Below are 19,944 nucleotides of genomic sequence, written 5' to 3'. Positions count from 1 at the left end.
AGGTAAATCAGTTGTTGTTTGCGGATGATACTGTACTGGTAGCAGACACAGAAGAGAAGCTTGACCGACTAGTGACAGAATTTGGAAGGGTGTGTGAGAGAAGGAAGTTGAGAGTTAATGTGGATGGAAAGTGGCTGTCTGCTAAAGAAGGTGATGAATGCAAGAGTTGATGGGAGAAGTACAAGAGGAAGGCCAAGGTTTGGGTGGATGGATGGTGTGAAGAAAGCTCTGGGTGATAGGAGGATAGATGTGAGAGAGGCAAGAGAGCGTGCTAGAAATAGGAATGAATGGCGAGCGATTGTGACGCAGTTCCGGTAGGCCCTGCTGCTTCCTCCGGTGCCTTAGAGACCGCGGAGGTGGCAGCAGTAGGGGACTCAGCAGTATGAAGCTTCATCTGTGGTGGAAAATGTGGGAGGTTGGGCTGTGGCACCCTAGCAGTACCAGCTGAACTCGGCTGAGTCCCTGGTTAGGCTGGAGGAACGTAGAGAGTAGAGGTCCCCTTTTTTGTTTTGTTTCTTGTTGATGTCGGCTACCCCCCAAAATTGGGGGAAGTGCCTTGGTATATGGATGGATGGATCACAATGTTATTTCTTTTATGAAGTTTTCTACAAAAAAGAATCATGGGACCTGCGCGCTACCCCCAAGCTTTTGCTTGAATCTTGTATGTGAGGGTAGAAAGGAATAAAGAAGAACCTGAAGATGCTTATCCTTCCCTCCAGAGTTTTTGTTTTTGTTTTGTTTTGTGAAGAGTAATTGAGAAGGCCATGCCTCACCAAGAGGGGATTATGGTCCAAAATCAACAATAATAGTACAGTACATATGGAACTATACATTTAGTATATGTACAGTATTGTATTACAGTATTTTCCATTTATTATTACATTATTGTTATAATAACTACTTAATTTACAGGTATTAACAATTTAGGTATATTGAATGGTTCAAATGTATTTGGCTGTAAAGTATTTCATTGTGGTTATACTGTAGCTTTATTATGAGATTTAATGTGGTGTTTTGCAGGGTTTGGAAAAAATTAGGCAATTTGCATGTGAAATGTGACTCACAACACAAAAAAATCACTTTACAAAAGCCACTCCAGAACAAATTATCTATGGTTAAAGTTCTTCAAATTCAAGATACAAAATTTTCTCATTGCAGTACAATTTACAATTACGGAAGAAAAGGATAGATTTTTGGAAGGAGAGTACAATTCAGCTGTTGAATCTACTTTCTTTACATTATTAAGAGGAATTGTCGAAATAAATCGAGATGACAAGTACTGTACAAAATGATCAGCATATTCATCATGTCCACTCTATTTACTGAATCTCCTCAAAATAGGTTTAACCAACAGCTTTCGGATATTTTCAAGTATCTTAGAATGACGCATGGAGCTGTGACATGGGGTCACAACTCTGGCCTTGTGTATCAACCTAAAGAGGCAGAAACACGGGGCTGCAACATCTGACCCGCTTGAATACAGAGGTAGCTTGAGACCTTGGCTGAATGTCTAAGACATGACACAGGGTCACGGGCCTGGGCATCGAACTGCGACATCAGTCCTGGTTGGCTACAACGTCGAGGCCGTGACCCTGTGCATAGGCTTGGGGGGACCAAAATAAAACAGGGTTGTGGGGAGGGTGCCCTTCACCCTTCAAAGAGAAAAGGTGTTGAAAGCAGCACTTTTCTACAACTATGGATAACTGAACTTCCTCGACTTTTTCATCTTAGAAGTCAAAGAGGATGACAAGAATCGGGAGTCGAAGGCGAAAGAACGTGCATGTTTCTTCCTCTTTGCAACCTTCTCATCAAGCTCTACAACCAAAGAAATCAGTCTCAGAAACCCAAACAACAATGCTTCCCTAATAGAAGAAACCACAGGGGTTGCTCCAACAGGAATGAATGAATGAATAATTTGAAGTTCTCTGGCATCCTGACATCAAAGGTCATTGACGCCGATATCGTTTATTATAAACAAAGATTAAAAGAATATTCAATTAAAACCAGAAAAATAAATGTTATAAAAGTTAAATACCATTAAGAAGACCTGCTTCTGATATAAATTCAAAAATATTACATGCATTGTACATCATATCCAAGGATCTTGGCAAGGATGAACCTGCCATCCTCACCCAGAGCCTCAAACCAATATTTATTTCTTTCTGTGCTGTAAGTGGGGCATTCAGTCAACAAATGCCTCAATGTCAAGGGTATCAAACAGTCATCGCAATATGGTTGGTGTTGGTCAGCCAGCAGAAACTTGTGTATCATCAGAGTGTGACCAATGCGGAGACGACAAAGAGTAGTCTCCCATTTTCGGGGCATCCCATTATACCTCCAAGGGGATATAACAATCGATATTTCTCTCATTTTATTTTCGGTTAAACTATCCCAATACTTTTGCCAATTGTTATAAATAGAATTCTTAATTGCTGGTAAAAAAAATAGATTTTGATGTAGGAAAAATCTATTTTTGGGTGAGATAGCCATGTCGTCCTGATGGAAGTTCCTTCTGGCAACTTCCACAGTATAATATTTCTGCGATTGATATTACAAGAGAATTACCGTCAGGTATCACAGGGTTCCAACCCCAGGAAAAGACTATCTGAAGATATCGTGTATAATCAGGGACGTATCCTAAGATAACCATAGATATCTGTACCCCAAACAGACCTTACCCAATCTGATCCACTAAGGGGAAGGATAAGTAAGGAGCCGTTACACATCTTATCACCTTTGAGTGCCCCTATACGTTCCTGCTTCTCATTCCACGTCGCAGCTGAGCTACTGTGAAATAGAAACCTCCAACGAGCAAAGGGGCGAGGAAAAATAAGACGTAACGGCTGGGCCATCAGGACGACATGGCTATCTCACCCAAAAATAGATTTTTCCTACGTCAAAATCCCATTTTTGAGCTCGAGCCATGTCGTTGTGATGGAAGTGTACCCGAGAATTATTTATACTCGGTGTGAGGCTTCATGCAAAAAACCTACCATAAATGGGGACTCACCATTTATATGATGAAGTATAATCATAAATTTCTACCTTACAAAGAATCCAAAATGAACTTGATTGGGTAAATATAGTATTGTTTTAAGAGGAAGGATCTATGACCCTCTATCCACCATCCTTGTGGTGAAGAACACTCCCTGTATCATTTGTGAAGAACACATATTACCAATATCATGAGAGTAGTGAGTAATCATTGAACAACTAATACTCATCGTTAAAGTCTTAATGTGCAACATTGGTAGAAAATTGACTATAGTATGCTAAGTTTAATTCTACTAGGAATTAAGTCTAGCAATAAAATCAACCAACATATCATTTGCATTAGACCATCTATTTGAGCAAATTTTAATAGAGTATATTTGAACAGCATTGTGATCTACCTGTGTACCCCAAAATATATTCCCAATAAAATTCTTTACCCAAGTAATCATGAGGGAGACAAGATGATATATCCCCAAACTCCTGAAGAAGGAGATTTTAAGATAAAGAATATTGCGGTATATGGCTAAATGCAAAATACAGTGTCAAACCCAACCAAAGAAACTGAATTATATTAGACTCAGTTCTAAAATAGGAATAGTATGCTCGCGTAGGTACACTTATAAAATTCAGAGAAACCAAATTGAATCCTGAAGTTTAAAATATTTGAAATTGTTTAATGTAGATCATGAATAAAAAACCGACAGTTTACTTAAAGAAAATAAGCAGGAAGAATGCCTAAGGACGCACTTGAGGGCTACGTCGTTGCAGCAGGTTTTATAACATTACCTGCTGCCACCATAAAATGACGAACTTCATCCAATTGCTTCATATAATGCTTGAAGAACACCCTGATGGACTTCCAACCAGGAAAACCTTGTAAAGCTTCGAATGACATATACTGAAAGGAGTTCAGAGATGATTCCACTTTCCTAGGGTCATGACCCAACGGCATGCTAGCGGGGTCTGCTCTTCAAAGGAAATAAGCCAATATTACTATCAGTTGTTTCAAAGACAACTCTGAACCGATCGCCTACCTCTAAAGAATTGGCCCATATTAACCTTCTTTGTCCTGTCCAGATATGTCTTTAAACACTGCACTGAACACGGGGTGAGATCACTTTCGAGGGGAACTATTGTTCATGGTCCCCACTGTTTAGATGGTAGCTTATCTGAGTCAAAAAGGTAGGATCATGGTATAAATCAACTTTACCATTGTCTGTAAATTCTATGTGACCCTCATCTCTAGTGAGAGCCATAACTCCATTAATCAGAGCACCAGAAACCATAGCGAATAAAAAAACGTTCTTTGAGATAAAACTCGGAAAGACACCGTTTGATCGTCAATTTCCGAAGCTAGTTATAAAACTTTATCCAATAACCAGGAGATTGGCCTCGGCAGGACTGCTTGTCTCAACCTGGTGCAAACTTTTGGAATCGTGGTGAATAGGACAGAGTTAAAACCTATGTCAAAAACATATAAAATGGGTCCAGCTAGGGCCGACTTGCATGACACAATTGTGGAGGAAGCTAAATCTTTCGCATGTAAGTCGATCAGAAAGCCTAAACAAAAATCCATAGATTTAGAAGATGAATTTTTATCTTCCAAATATCGAACCCAATTCTTCCACAAAGTTTCATACCTATTCAAAGTACGTAGTGGAAGTTCTAGAGTTTTCCGCAAATGCCAATTTGTCCCGTTGAATTTGAAATCTTTTTCCCAGGGCTAATGCGAAAAAATCCTGAGATGAAGGGCATTCGGTTATTAGGATGAAGCGACGACAGTTTTCCTCTGTACTTCTTGAGACAGGCTTGGGCTGGGTAGAGATACCAGTCTGGAGTTCATCATGTCACCAAAGAATACCAGTTGCTCGTCGGCCAAAAAGGACCAACCATGGCTGCTGTCCATCTGAATGATCAGAACTCATCTAACACCTTCAAAAGAAGATTGAAGGGTAGGAATACATTAATCTTCTCCCAATGATCCAATACATGAATAACACATCAACGCCTATCACCTCTAGATCTACATATGGTGCCACATAATTGGGAAGTGTCTTGTTGAGGCTCGTTGCAAACAGGTCCACTTGAAGACCTGGGACTACCTCCTGCATGAAAGGGAATGATTCATCTAGAGACCATTCTGTCTCTAGTGGATGTGTTCGAGATAGAGAGTCTGGCATCCCATTCTAGATTCTGTGAGGTGAGATGCAGACAGAAATCACCTCTTCCTCTGGGCCAATGAAAAAATGGCAACCATTACATGGTTTATTTGGGGAAATCTTGACCATTGCCTGTCGATGCAATGAAATATTACTCTGTTGTCTAATACAAGACGGAAATGAATATTGTTTTGTAAATGTAGACTTTGCAGAGATAAGAAGACTGCCATGGTCTCCAGAGTATTGAAGTGGAATTGCTTGAAACTCTGAGACCAGCGACCTTGCACTTTCTTGAGAGGAGCATGACAACCCCCCCCCCCCCCAACCATACAGTGAGGTGTCCATAGGTAGAAAAACTGTAGGAGGATTTAAGTGCAACGGAACAATCTTGGAAAGACTCCTGGTATGTGACCACCGACGGAGTTGCTGTCGAAGCAATTCCAGGGTTGTCTTCTGATGATCGCGGGAGGCTGAGGAAGCTCCTTTCTTCTAAACCCTGCTGGCATCTTTGAGTCTGACCTTGAGGAGAGGGTTTGTTATAGAAACGTACTGAAATGAGCCCAGAACCCTTTCCTGACGTCTGGTGGTCTTTCTCAAGTACAGTAGATGAAAGACCGAACTGACCGGGCTATTTTCTTCCTCTTGGCAGCAGGAATAGAGAAGGCATGAGTCTTTAGATTCAAATGAATCCCTAACCACGGGAACCCTTGATCCGGGTTCAGCCTTGACTTCTGGAATTTTATTTGGAATCCTAGATATTGGAGGAGTCTAGCCATGTGATATGTTTCTTCCGTGCATTCCCTTACTGAGGAAGCGCGAATGGCATAGCTCTGAATATATAAGCCTTTCTCTCTAGTCTGAAATCAAGGTAGGGGAAGAAGCGTCGACCTATCGGAAGATGCCAATAAGGGTCGGTAAGATCTATAGAGACAGTGTAAACCCCCCCAGGTAGTAAGGTCCGTATCTGCGAAATAGTCAGCCTCCAGAACTTGTCGCAAAGAACGAATAGAATTAGATGGAACAAGTCAAGAATAGTTGAGGAATTATCGAAACTTTCTTTGCCAGGCAGAATAGACGACCTCGAAACTTCATAGATTTCGTGCAACAGATAACTCTCTTCTCAAAAGGTCCTGCACATATTGTACCAAATGTGGTGTTGATTTCTGGAAAAATCTCTTGGTCCTCAGGGTTTGTCTATTCCATTTCCAGCCTAAACCGCTGGAAATCACGCTTTGTGGTCTAGGACTGAACAGCCATCTGTCCTTGAACCATTTCAGTCTTCCCCTACTGGAGTATCCTCATTGCTTGGTTGAGGATATGTGCTCTTAGTTCCCCTGTTACTTTGGAGACCCTGACTCCTTGGCCTACGACCTGTCGGACCAACCTCTATCCCCTCTTACAGTCTTGAGGGGACGAAAGGACGAGGTCCCTTGTTCAAATCCAGTTGAATGCTGAGGACCGTGAAGTCACTGGGTGAGGAACAGTGAAAAGATTCTGCAAAGCACTACCTGAAGCGAGATGAAGGGCCTCCTAAGGTATGATGAGGGCCAACCTCAGGAATAAATTCCCTTTTTTAAGATCTTCCCTATCTCCAGAAAAGACACTCAAGTTCTGCTGCCGCTTTATCCAAGAACTCCTTACTAAATTCTGTGGAAAAAAATCTTTACCCCAAATACAGGAGTCAATAAGACGCTTCGGTTCAAGAAGAATGATCGCGGAAGCTACAACATACTTCCTGCAGACTCTTCGAGCCTGGAAAAAATTAAAAAGATCCTTCATAAAAGTAGCCATGTGCATCTTGGCCAAAAGCGAAAAGACAGGGGCATCAACAGATTACCAATCATCATTTCTACAAAGCATTGAAGAGACATCGAAGCTGATAGTCTCTCCCTAGCCTCCAATTCTGCCTTAAGTAGGTGTGCCGGAAATCTCGGCAGTCTTTCATTAACTGCCGGCTGGCTATATCCTTATCTAATATCCTTCAGCAAAAGTAAACTGAATATCCAACCAGTGTTCAGTGTCAAGGGGAAGAATGAGTGACACAAGTTTCCCTTCTTCCAAGACTGGAAGAGACTTACCCTCATTGAAGGCCTTTTCCACAGCAAAAAAAAGGCTTTCGAAGCAAAGGGAAAAACCATTGTCGGGTGCTATAAAAATGGCCAACTTTCAGTAAAAGCACCTAATTGTGTGCTAATACACCCCACTGTCTTTATGTCCTTCACTGCCAGATGCCACTCTCTGGTGTGAACTAGAAGAATCGTTTCCTAGGGATAGTGTCGTTCCCATGGGCCACCTTCAGTTACCCAACATAACAAAAGGGGTAGGCCTCTATATCTGGATAAAATTCCAGATCAGCAACTAGACTAGAGCCTAGCCCCTCTCCAATATGAAAAATACCCTCTAAAAGCACTGCCTGACCCAGTACCTCCACGGGCTCCGTTGCGTGAGAGTGAAGCTGAGAAGGTAAAACCTTAGACTTAAAAGGATCCTCTGGAAATTTCAAAGCCTTAATCTCCTCTGGTAAGGCTTTACCCATCCTCATTTGGTATTCTTGGGTCCCTTTCATACAGGCCTTCATGTTTTCCAACAAGGACCTATTTTTTAAGTTAGATGAGAATGTAGGAAGTGTTGGTTCACCCGGCTCGACCGGGGAAGGAGGAGGGACAGTAACCGGAGGATTCACCTCATTCACAAATACTAAATCTAGGACATTGTCCTTTTTTGTTGGAATGTGGTTTATTTGTTGCATATTATGTTCTAATAGCATATCTTGAAGCTTTTCAAACTGTCTCTTATCTTCTGCGCTACTATTACTCTTTTTTATACGTATATATACAACCACTTTCTTCTATCCGTTCTTTCCAATCCACGAAAGGAAAGTTAAAATCTCCGGATAGGAGTATATTCCAGTCTTTATGGTTTCTACATATATCATCTATTTTTTCTATTATTATGTCAAACTCCTTAATATTTGGGGGTCTGTAGACTACAATATTCACTAATTTTTCATATTCAAATTCTACCGCAATCAATTCACATTCGGTGTTGCTGGCTTTGTGGAATATGTTGGCATGTGGTTGTTTGAGTAGATCCCGTCGTGGAGCGAGTTCTCTTGGAGACTCCATCAGGAGTTGCAGAAGGTCAGGAAACCATTCTGAGTGATGCCATAGCGGAGCTATGAGGGTCATTGAAAGGTTGACCGATGATGTGGCTTTGTCTGTTGAGCACCCTCCTTATCAGATAGAACGGGGGGAAAGGTGTAAACGTTGATGATGTGAGAGAGAGAGAGAGAGAGAGAGAGAGAGAGAGAGAGAGAGAGAGAGAGAGAGAGAGAGAGAGAGAGAGAGAGAGAGAGAGAGAGAGAGAGAGAGAGAGAGAGAGAGAGAGTGTGTGTGTGTGTGTGTGTATTCCTTTTATAACATAATACGGTCTATAAACGAACTGAATGGAAAATGTGATACCCTATAACATATTGGCACTGTTGTAATATTCATTATGAAGAGATTTAGAATGTCAAGAAAATTATATAAATCAGTGTTATTCGTACTATATGTGTGCATAATCGTAATACGGCAGCATGACCTTGAGATCAGCTGATGCCAACCACAGAGAGAGAGAGAGAGAGAGAGAGAGAGAGAGAGAGAGAGAGAGCCTTATTGCCTAATTTTTTTGTTTGGGTTCCCCCAGGTCCCTCAGTGTGAGGCACCTCGTATATCCACCAGAGAGTTGCTAATGCATCTTCCGGTGTATTTTGCATCTTCCAGTCTTGGATGGTCTGGGATGCATCTTAGGTATTTATCGAGCTTATTCTTAAACACATCTACGCTCACTCCTGATATGTTTCTTAGATGAGCTGGCAGCACATTAAATAGTCGCTGCATTATCGATGCTGGTGCGTAGTGGATTAATGTCCTGTGCGCCTTTCTTAGTTTACCTGGAATATTTTTTGGCACTATTAATCTACCTCGGCTTGCTCTTTCTGATATTTTAAGCTCCATGATGTTTTCAGTAATTCCTTCTATTTGCTTCCATGCTTGTATTATCATGTAGCGTACTCTTCTCCTTTCTAGACTGTATAGTTTTAAAATTTGCAGTCTTTCCCAGTAGTCAAGGTCCTTAACTTCTTCTATTCTAGCAGTATAGGACCTTTGTACACTCTCTATTTGTGCAATATCCTTTTGGTAGTGTGGGTACCATATCACATTGCAGTACTCGAGTGTACTACGTACTTAAGTTTTGTAAAGCATAATCATGTGTTCAGCTTTTCTTGTTTTAAAGTGTCTGAATAACATTCCCATTTTTGCTTTACATTTAGCCAACAGTGTTGCTATTTGGTCGTTGCATAACATATTCCTATTTAACATTACACCAAGGTCTTTAATTGCTTGTTTGTGATTCTCTCGTTATTAGGTCCCTTGTATGCATATACCATTCCTTCTCTGTTTCCATAATTCATTGATTCGAATTTATCGGAGTTAAATACCATCCTATTTATCTCCGCCCATTCATATATTTTGTTTAGATCTCTTTGTAGTGAGTTCCTATCTTCATAACAGGTAATTTCTCTACTTATTCTTGTGTCATCGGCGAAACTTCTCACTACAGAGTTTTCAACATCGCAGTCTATGTCTGAGATCATAATAACAAACAGCAGTGCAGCTAAAACCGTACCTTGTGGCACGCCAGATATTACCCGAGCTTCATCCGATTTCTCGTCATTTGCAACCACTATCTGTTTTCTGTTTTGCAGGAATTCTTTTACCCATTTTCCTATCTTTCCCACAATATTATGCTTTCTCATTTTTTTCTCTAATATATTGTGGTCTACCTTGTCAAAGGCTTTTGCAAAATCTAGATAGATCCCATCTGTGTCTTTTTCACTTATCATATTTTTGTATATGTTTTCATAGTGTGCTATCAGTTGGGTTTGTGTACTTCTTCCAGGCACAAAACCGTGTTGACCTATATTAAACAAATTATTTTTAACCAAATGATCCATTATTTTCTTTTTTATTACCCTCTCATACACTTTCCTAATATGTGATGTTAGACTAACAGGTCTATAATTGCTTGCCTCTAGTCTTGATCCACTTTTGAAGATAGGGGTTATATAAGCTAATTTATGTTTAACATATATCTCGTTCATATCTACACTTTGTCTTAGCAGTATTGCAAGCGGCTTCGCGATAGTGTTTGCAGTTTTTTTCAACAAAATCGCTGGGACTCCATTTGGTCCGGCTGCCGATCCATTTTTAATTTCGTTTATAGCCTTGACAATATCTGCTTCATTAATATCTATATCCGTTAGATATTCAACATTTTCTTCTCTCATTTCTGTTTCATTATTCTCATTCGCAATTCTTGGCGTGAACTCACTCTTACATTTTTCTGCTAATATGTTGCATATTTCCTTTTTTTCATTCGTTAGCCGTCCTTCAATTCTTAGAGGGGCTATTTCTATTCTCCCTTTATTCATCTTTTTTGCATAGGAGTAAAGTACTTTGGGGTTTCTTTTTATATTTTGAAGTGTCTTTTCTTCTAAGTCTCTTTTTTCATTTTCTTTCGACTGTATAATCTTTTGTTCTGCATTTTCTATCTTACATTGTATTTCAATCATTTTCCACACTTTTTTTCTTTTGCAAGATTTTTCTTCCACTTTCTAATTTTCTGAAATAAGATCCTTCTGTCTCTTGGTATGCACGTCATTTGTTTATTGTTTTTTTTCGGTACATATTTTTCAATAATTTTCTCCAGTATTTTGTACAGTGTCCGTATTTACCTGTATATTATCACTTACAAATACATTTTTCCATTCTTTATTCAGTTCATTTATTTCTGACCATTTTATATTCTTACTGTAAAAATTATATTTTTCATATCCTTCACAAAGTTTTGTGCTTTTATTAATTCTGCAATCACTTGCTTTGGAATGAACTATCAATTCTATGACATTGTGGTATGAAATTCCCGTGTTATGCGCTATTATTTCTTTAACATAATTCACCTCATTCACAAATACTAGATATAGGACATTTTCCTTTCTTGTTGGAATGTGGTTTATTTGTTGCATATTATGTTCTAATAGCATATCTTGAAGCTTTTCAAATTGCCTCTTATCTTCTGCGCTATTATTACTCTCTTTTTTATATGTATACATACAACCACTTTCTTCTATCCGTTCTTTCCAATCCACGAAAGGAAAGTTAAAATCTCCGGATAGGAGTATATTCGAGAGAGAGAGAGAGAGAGAGAGAGAGAGAGAGAGAGAGAGAGAGAGAGAGAGAGAGAGAGAGAGTATTCCTTTTATAACATAATAAGGTCTATAAACGAACTGTATGGAAAATGTGATACCCTATAACATATTGGCTCTGTTGTAATATTCATTATGAAGAGATTTAGAATGTCAAGAAAATTATATAAATCATTGTTATTCGTACTATATGTGTGCATAAGCGTAATACGGCAGCGTGACGTTGAGATCAGCTGATGCCAACCGAAAGTAAATCAAAAGTATTTGTTGATTATTAGTATGATCAAGAAATTGAAAAATAAAATATAAACGTGCTTTAATAAACCACAAATAAACATAATAATGTCTAATGAAATATGAAGGCTTAATATTGAACTAAAAATTGAATACTGTATGAACTACCCATATGCGATTGCGAGAGCGAACACACGCGCACAGAGAAAGGGCTACAACGATTTCGCATTATACCTAATGATAAGACGAACTGTATAGAAACTGATTTCCTGTAACCCATTGTCATCGATGTAATATTCATCAAGAAGATATTTCTATTAAGTTAAGAAATTATAAAAAAAAAATATATATATGCCATACGTATGTACGCCATATTTTGATACGGTAGGTAGCCGCACTTTCAGATCAGCTGATCATAACCAAAGGTGAACAAAATTTTAAGTACTCGATTGGCAAAATGCTTCCAAAATTGAAAAATAGAATACAAAAATGCATTAATAGAGCATATGATATCCTATGAAACAGAATGGAATAATGATAGACAGTAAGAAAATATTGATAAAATGTGATTGAGATGATTGCTGAATCACAACGCATAATAAATCTACGGACACTTCACTTTCTTAGTTTGACATAAGACGAAATTGATTTACGACGCATCTCTCGGTCCCTATCTCCGTCGTAAGTCGGCGACTACCTGTATGCCCATTCTGTTCAGTCTAAAGGCGAGACTGACAGGAGCATTTCTTCACGCAAATACGTGAGGAACTACGCTATTGCTGGAATAGTGGCATCGAGAGGAAAGATACCCCTTCAATAACACTAACCACAGAAGACTTTCCACTTCGCCTGGTAAACTGCTGCTGATGACTTTCGCAGGTATCCAGACATCCTAATCGCAACTTGTTGTGAAAATCCTCTCAGAGAGGAGATGCTGGATGATCTCCAGGCGTGAAGTCGTAGCGAAGCTACGGCTTTGTAGAATATGTTGGCATGTGGTTGTTTCAGTAGATCCTGTCGTGGAATGAGTTCTCTTGGAAACTCCATCAGGAGTTGCAGAAGGTCAGGAAACCATTCTGCGTGATGCCATAGCGGAGCTATGAGGGTCATTGAAAGGCTGACCGATGTTCTGGCTTTGTTGAGTACCCTCCTTATCAGATAGAACGGGGGAAAGGTGTAAACGTTGATGTTGTCCCACAGTTGTCGGAATGCTTGAGACCAAGGCAAGGCTCCATTGGTCTTTGAGGGCTTCTAGGTGCCAAAGACATGGTCTAAGACCGTGTCTTTACCCTCTCTGTGGGGTATCTCTGGGTCAGTGAACCCACTGAGAACCCTCATGAGAGTCAGTACCTGCTAGAATGCATGTTCCGACTCTTTCTGCTCTCCTTACGACGTTGGACTTGGAGTGCTTCCACCCACGAGAGCTCTTCTAGGGGTGGGTCGCAGACATCCCTCGAGTGACTGGCTGCATCTGTAAGCTTAGAGATCCTTAGAGAGGACTTCAGAAGAGTCTTGGAGTCCTTAGGTTCCTTCCGAGGAGGGAGGTAGGACTCCAGCTTCGAAGACCGGATTGTCAAGTCCCTCCTGACTTCCACCGGAGATGGAGAAGTCTCCGTGTGAGGGGAAACTTCATCCAAAGGTGGAAGAAGAAGAAGCCCCTCTCTCGCGTGACATCCTCGACATAGGTGAGGTAGGGGAATGTCCAGTGGAAGATACAAGAGGAGCAGGCCTCGATGGCCTAACAGCAGTCTGCTTTACTCTAGGGCAAGTTACCGCATCCGAGACTCCTCTCTTCCTCTTCAGGGGAGAAGAGGAAGCCGTGGTTCCTTGCAGTAAGTCTGCTGGAGCTGTAGGATGCTCGGAAGAGCTGGCAGACAGAGCAGGCTTGAAGGCTTGCACCACTGCTCTGACCATAGCACTGAACCACAGCTGCTGACTGACTGACGCAATGTCAGACAGATCCCATGAAGGAAAAGGGACTGAAGGTTCCCCGCGAGGAGTCTCTGCTGTTGGTAGATCCGCCTTAGAGGAAGGAGACTTCGGGATCCTGAACCCTTCTGTGGAGACCCGTTCCCCTTTCCCCGGCGGTCGCGCTGTAGTAAGTTTGTGGTAAGGGGAATGAGGCGATGGTGACCTGTTGATCCAATGTTCCTTAAACCTAGGAGCCTGTAGAATCTGCTTATGGCCATGGCGCAAGTGCGTCGGTAAGTGCTGTCGCATTGGCGAGCGCTGGTGGGCCAGAGAGCGCTTGTGCGCAGAAGAGCGCTGGCGCGCATTAAGGCACTGCACAGGATGATGCTGGTGCGAAGTTTCCAGAAAATGAGCAGGAGCGCGCTGGCGCACAGTATGGTGCCGTGCAGGAGGATGCTGGTGCGTAGTTTCCGTTGAATCCGCAAGAGAGCACTAGCTCAAAGGTAAGCGCTGGTGAGCTGAAGAGCGCCAGCAAGCCGGAGGGTGCTGATGAGCTGGAGATAGTTTTAGCACAGGAGAGCGCTGGCACTTGGGAGTGCAGTGACGTACAGGAGAGCGTTTGTGAACCGGAGACCGAGGCTGCACATGACACACTGACGACTGGGGGAGCGCTGACGAGCTTGTGCTGGAGAGCGCAGTTGCACTGGCGAGCGTAGGTTGGCTGGCGAGCGCTGGCGCTCTGGCAAATGCTGCTCTTTGGAACGGCAGGGCTGCACTGGAGAGCGCCAGCGATCTGCGGCATTGGAGGGCGCTGAGGACGGACGAGCAGGAGAAGGCTGGCGGTCAAGCGAACGTCAAAGCGCTGGAGAGAGCTGACAGGCTAGAGAGCGAAGACATTCTGGAAAGAGTTGGAGTGCAGGCTGGCGCTAATGTGCTGTTGCAGAGAGCTGGTGCCCTACTGGGCGCTGTCGAGCTGGAGAGCGTTGGCGCGCAGCTGAACACTTAGGTAGAACATCCGGAGGATGTACAGGAGACAGAAACGGTGACGGCAGGTCAGCAGGTCAGCAGGAAGGGCAAACAGGAACAGAGATGTGCCTTTTGGTAGGGTGAACATCCACCAATGAGGATCGCAAACGATCCGCAAAAGAGTCCAGGGCCGAAGTCCAAGGATTAGCGGCAGAGTTGTTAGGAGAAGGACCAGAAACTGGCGAAGGTCGAGGGCCAGAAGACGACTGAAGCGGAGGCTCCTGTGTGGGGGACAGCTGTGAAGATGAGGCTGAAGAGCCGAAGAGGCGCCTTTTCACAGATGGTGAAGGACAACCTCTAAGGCGAAGCGGAGGGCGATCTCTGCAATGGAGACGCCCTCTAGGGGCCGTGGGATCAGCAAGCTGACCTTGAGCAGCAGTCCTCCGATGAGGAGTCTCTATGAGAGAACTCCTCCGAGGGGGAGAATCACTCACAGGAGAGATAGACGTTTGACTTAAGTTTCCCCCTCGGAGGATAAACAGGAATGGGGGGAAACATAGTCGGCAACAACAGCTTGAGAGTCTGGAGGGGCAGGGGCATGGACAGCGGTTACAGAAGACACCTCTGATACTGACACCACATGGTCGACGAGAGATACAGGATCCATCTCCAAAGTTGACAACGACTGCACAATAGCACCGCGGAGGATAAGTTGCAGCAAGGAGTCCTTGGAAAGCATACCCAGAAGCCCCAAGGACGACCACACCTGTAATAAAGAAGGCATAGAAAAGGCCTCACCCAGGGGAAGAGGTGCGGCCGCTTCGCTAGGGGATGCAACACCATCGGTCGAGGACCGGGGTTGGCTAAAAATTGAAGGGTCTACACAACTGCTCAATGATCTCTCATTAGAGGCCAAAGAGTAAGCGCTTCGGAGGAAGGTCGGGAGGCGGAAGAAGAGGTCTTAAATTTTTTCACCTTCAAAGGAGAAATATCGCACTTTGACTTCTTCCACCATCGCCAAAACATTTCCCATTGGGAGTCACACCACTCCCACCACTCATTACACTTATTACCACTATCACACCGTTGACCTCTGCAGGCGGGACATAGGGTGTGGAGTCGGTGTCCACGGCCGACATGAAGGTACTGCAGAGCCGACTTTCAAGTCCAGAACAGGTACGCATAGTTGGCAGAAGTCAACACAAACACACACTATTAATGAAAAAGCACAAACAAAAAGCATTAATGGCAGTTCAAAATATAACTTGCTGAGGATGAAGAACGGCAACAACCGTTCACCATCCGAGCCAAAAGCAGTGAGCTAAATCACCGGTGTGTGAGCGGGAGCAGTAGCAAGCTAACCTCCCTACCCCCGCTAACTAGCGGAATGAGTAGTTAACCCTTGCTAAATTTTAAGCTCGTCATTTCAGTTTCGCCGAAAGTAATACCCAAATAAATAGCGTAGGTTTGTATTCCAGTTACGGAACAAGTACATAATCTGTTGGATATAGTTTCATTGTCATACCACGACTCATGGTCTGATTTTTATATGTAATTGAAGGCGATTTGATTTATAAATTTTACTTAACCTAGCCATTGCTTGACTTGCTTTTTCTCAATCTTTCATTAAACACAAATTCTGAAGATCCTATATTAGAGATCATAGTTCCTAAATATTTAAATGATTCCACCTAATTAATCCTCTCTCCTTTCAATGATATTTCATTTTCCATTGCATATTCCGTTCTCATCATCTCCGTCTTTCTTCTATTTATCTTCAGCCTAACCTCATGTGATATTTCTTGCATTCTGGTAAGCAAGCTTTGCAAGTCCTGTGGTGTTCTGCTAACAAGGACAGCATCATCAGCATACTATAGGTTAACTAATTTCCTGTTCCAATCCAGTCCAATACTTCTCCATCCCTAAATGTTCTATGCATTACAAAATCCATGAGGAGGATAAACAACATAGGTGACAATACATTCACTTGGAATACTCCGCTGTTCACTGGAAATTCATTTGATACGACTACACTAACATTAACTTTGCATATGCTATATTCATGAACAGACTAAATTAAATTTATGAATTTAAGAGGAACTCCATAATAACGTAGGACTCTCCCTAAAATTGGCCGGTGCACACTATCAAAGGCTTTTTCATAGTCCACAAATGCCATCAGCAGTGGATTTCTATATTCTACACATTGCTGTACCACCTGTCTTAAAATCAAAATTTGGTCAGTACAACTTCTTCCTTTTCTAAATCCTGCTTGTTCATCTCCCAGCTTTTCATCAATCTTTCTCTCTAGACTATTTAGAATGAGCATAGTACTATATATTTTCATGACAAGTGACGCAAGTATGATGCTTCTGTAATTATTGTAACCAGTCAGGTCTCCTTTTTTTTGACATTTTCCCCAACACTCCTTACACCCATTCATCAGGTTTTGCCTCTTCATGCCAAATTATTCAAAATAATCTAGTAGGTATTCTAGGAGTCGCTTCGTTTTCGGCCAATATCATCTCTGTCGTTATTCCCTCGTATCCAGGGGCTTTCCATCTCTAGTTTTTTTAATGATGGCTTCGACTTCAAACACACTGAATTCGATCATGAGCACTTAAAGGTCTTCTTCAGCTTCAGGTATATCAATCAAATTATTCCCTTCATATATCCTAGTCATGACCTCACTAAGGTTTTCCATCTAACGTTGCCTTTCTTCATCTTTTGTTATAACAGACCCATCTCTCTTTTTAATGGGTATATGCTTCTGTTTCTTTGCCTTGATAAAGATTTCATTAATAATTCTATGAGCAATTCTTACACCATAGCCACTCTCTGAATTCATAGCTTTGTCAGCCTAATCTGCTTTCCTCTTATTCCTGGCTTTTCTTTTGACTTCACTATCAATACTGGAATACTTAACATGCTCTACCTTATAATTTTCATTACTTCCTTGAAAACTCTAAACAATCAGTTTCTGTCTTTGTCTCCTTTTTATAGTAACCCAAGTATCATTTGATATCTAGGGTTTTCTCCTTGTAACTGCTGTCCCAAAACTTCCCTACCAACTGATATAATATTATATTCTTAATATAACAATATTCATCATTGTCTGCTCTTCATCTCTTCAAGACTGTAAATCAATTCCTAAATTCAATTCCAAAGACTTCTCTGTGCTCTTCTAGAAACTTAGTTGTATCAAACTTATATATTCTATCTACATTTCTGCTGGGTGCTTTCAGTTTTAATGTCAGTGTGGCAATGAGTTGGTGATCACTACCAATATTTACACCTCTACAACTTCTTGCATTTCTCAGTCCTACTGCTTTCTTTACTAAGGGCTATGTGTTATTTGATTTTTGTAATTGCCACATGGTGAAGTCCAAGTGTATTTGTGGATGTTCTTCTGCTGAAAAAGATTAACTCCAATAATAAGATTGTTTGTTGGACAGAAACTTATGAAATGTGCCCCATTTTCATTTGCAACTTTGCCAAGACCCTAAACACCTATCACATTCTCTATGCCTTGAATTTTTCTTCAAACTTTAGCACTGAAGTCACCAATCACAATTTTCATATCTCTCTCTGGGATCTCATCTATTACACTGTGCAGTTCTTCATAGTATTCATCTTTCCTTTCTTCAGGGAAATCATTTGTTGGTGCATAGAAAACTATAACATTCACATTGCACTGCTTTGATTTAAACTCTGCAAGTAAAACTCTACTATTTACAGCTCTTCATATTCCCTTAATGCCTTTTCTCTTTATCAATCCCATTAAGTGTTTCAGTTAGGGCCAAGGTATCCAAACCTGATTCATGGTTCTAAGATAACAATAACCAATTTTTCTTTAATATTTATAAACCGCGAGATTCTTAACACCACGCTGTGCCTGGGACTGGGGGCTATTCTGTCATTTTTGCTTTCCATGGTCTGACTAAGTTCATAAAGGATTTATTGGCTAAATTAATCTAAGGATAGCTAGTTCCTTGTGATGCGCAGTGCCTATCTAACTAGGGCAAGCGACCCCTGGTGGTACATACTAATTCCACTGAGATCATCCGCCAGGTATCAGGAGTAAAAGCCAAAAAGACATTTTGTCTATCATGAACACAATCCGTCAACTTGCTTCCAATGACTTCATCGAGATTTAGGGGAGTACTTCCTCCACACCCAAAGTTCTCGTTACTCCAAGTTGTCCTCCGCTTACATAACTGTTGGCAAACATGGATTGCTAAGATATACCACCTAGCACACTTAGTGGAGGGGAACTTTCCCTTAAAAGGGAAGTTGTCCAACACCTTAAGGTAGACTTCCCGGCAGCAGTCTCTGCTTCTCGTCAACAAGCTGAGCTAAAGTTAAAGGTAGGTATCGAGCACTGCCTATGGCGATGATCGATGGTAATCGAGCTCCTGGAATCCTCTGGTCAGACGTCACTTGCTCACTCGTGGATTCCACAACAGAAACTAGACGAGCAAGCTAGTTGGACAAGTGCAGATCGGAGATCGCTGCTCCAAGGGGCTAGAGAAGAGCATAGATGAATCCAAAACCCTATTCATCGCCCGGCGTGGCAGAGACAACTCCGGGGAGGGCCGAAGACGCGAACAGGAAAGGTGTCCCTCAAAAGTAGCAGGAACTGGCCTCGGACTTTGCACCTCTTTCCGCCGGCTGAGTCATAACTTAGGACGAAGGAGTGCACAGTCGTCAGGCACGAATGAGACCACTCAGGAGAGGACCTAACCCGCAAATGGGATAGGTGTCCAATGAGAGCAGGAACATGCTTCAGATTTTGCACTAATTCCGCAGGCTGAGCTACCTCAGAATGAGGGAGTGTGCAGTCATCAGGCGCAGAGGAGATAAAAAAGGGACCTAACCAGCAAACAGGAAAGGTGTCCCCTGAGGGGAGCAGGAACATGCTTCCAACTTTGCGTTCCTTCCACCGGCTGAGGCATCTCAGAAGGAGGGAGTGCGGCATTGTCAGCGATGAGGAACAAGACCAAGGTCAAGCTCTGGGTCAGTTGCAAGCAGCCTTCTCGAAGAGGTAAGAAGAGGTTTCTCCGCCCTCGAGGAAAATCCCGAAGGAGATGAAACCTTCTTCGACCTCCCCCACACCGACTCCTAAACGGCAACAATCACACCTGCAAAAATAAAACTAAAAGACCAAATTAGTCAAAGCCCATTCAAAAAGGTTAAGCGGTAGAGAGATAACGTCCCTTCTGTACTGAACCAAAAGCAAATGTGGCGACACAACACAGGTGTGTGTGTGAGTGGGGTAACCAGTATTACCCCCTAACACCCCCTTTCTAGTGGTGGGGTAGTTATACCTCGCTAAATGTCTTATGGCTAGTCTTCCAGCTTTGCCGAGAGTATATTCCCTAATAAAGAGCAAAAGAGTTTTTATTAGTGAGGAAACAAACAAGTTACCTA

General features: G+C 42.0%; 1 protein-coding gene across 1 annotated transcript in view; it reads right to left on the bottom strand.

Moving 5' to 3' along the window:
* The window catches only part of Rab40 (RAS oncogene family member Rab40), a 105,681-nt gene that overhangs the window by 16,699 nt on the left and 69,038 nt on the right, over nucleotides 1–19,944 (bottom strand). The gene's annotated exons all lie outside the window — the stretch shown is intronic.

This window comes from Palaemon carinicauda, chromosome 2 (assembly GCF_036898095.1).
Source record: "Palaemon carinicauda isolate YSFRI2023 chromosome 2, ASM3689809v2, whole genome shotgun sequence".
NCBI classification, from domain to species: Eukaryota; Metazoa; Arthropoda; class Malacostraca; order Decapoda; family Palaemonidae; genus Palaemon; species Palaemon carinicauda.
Note: the sequence above shows the minus strand (reverse complement) of the source record. Positions and strands in the feature narration are given on the sequence as shown.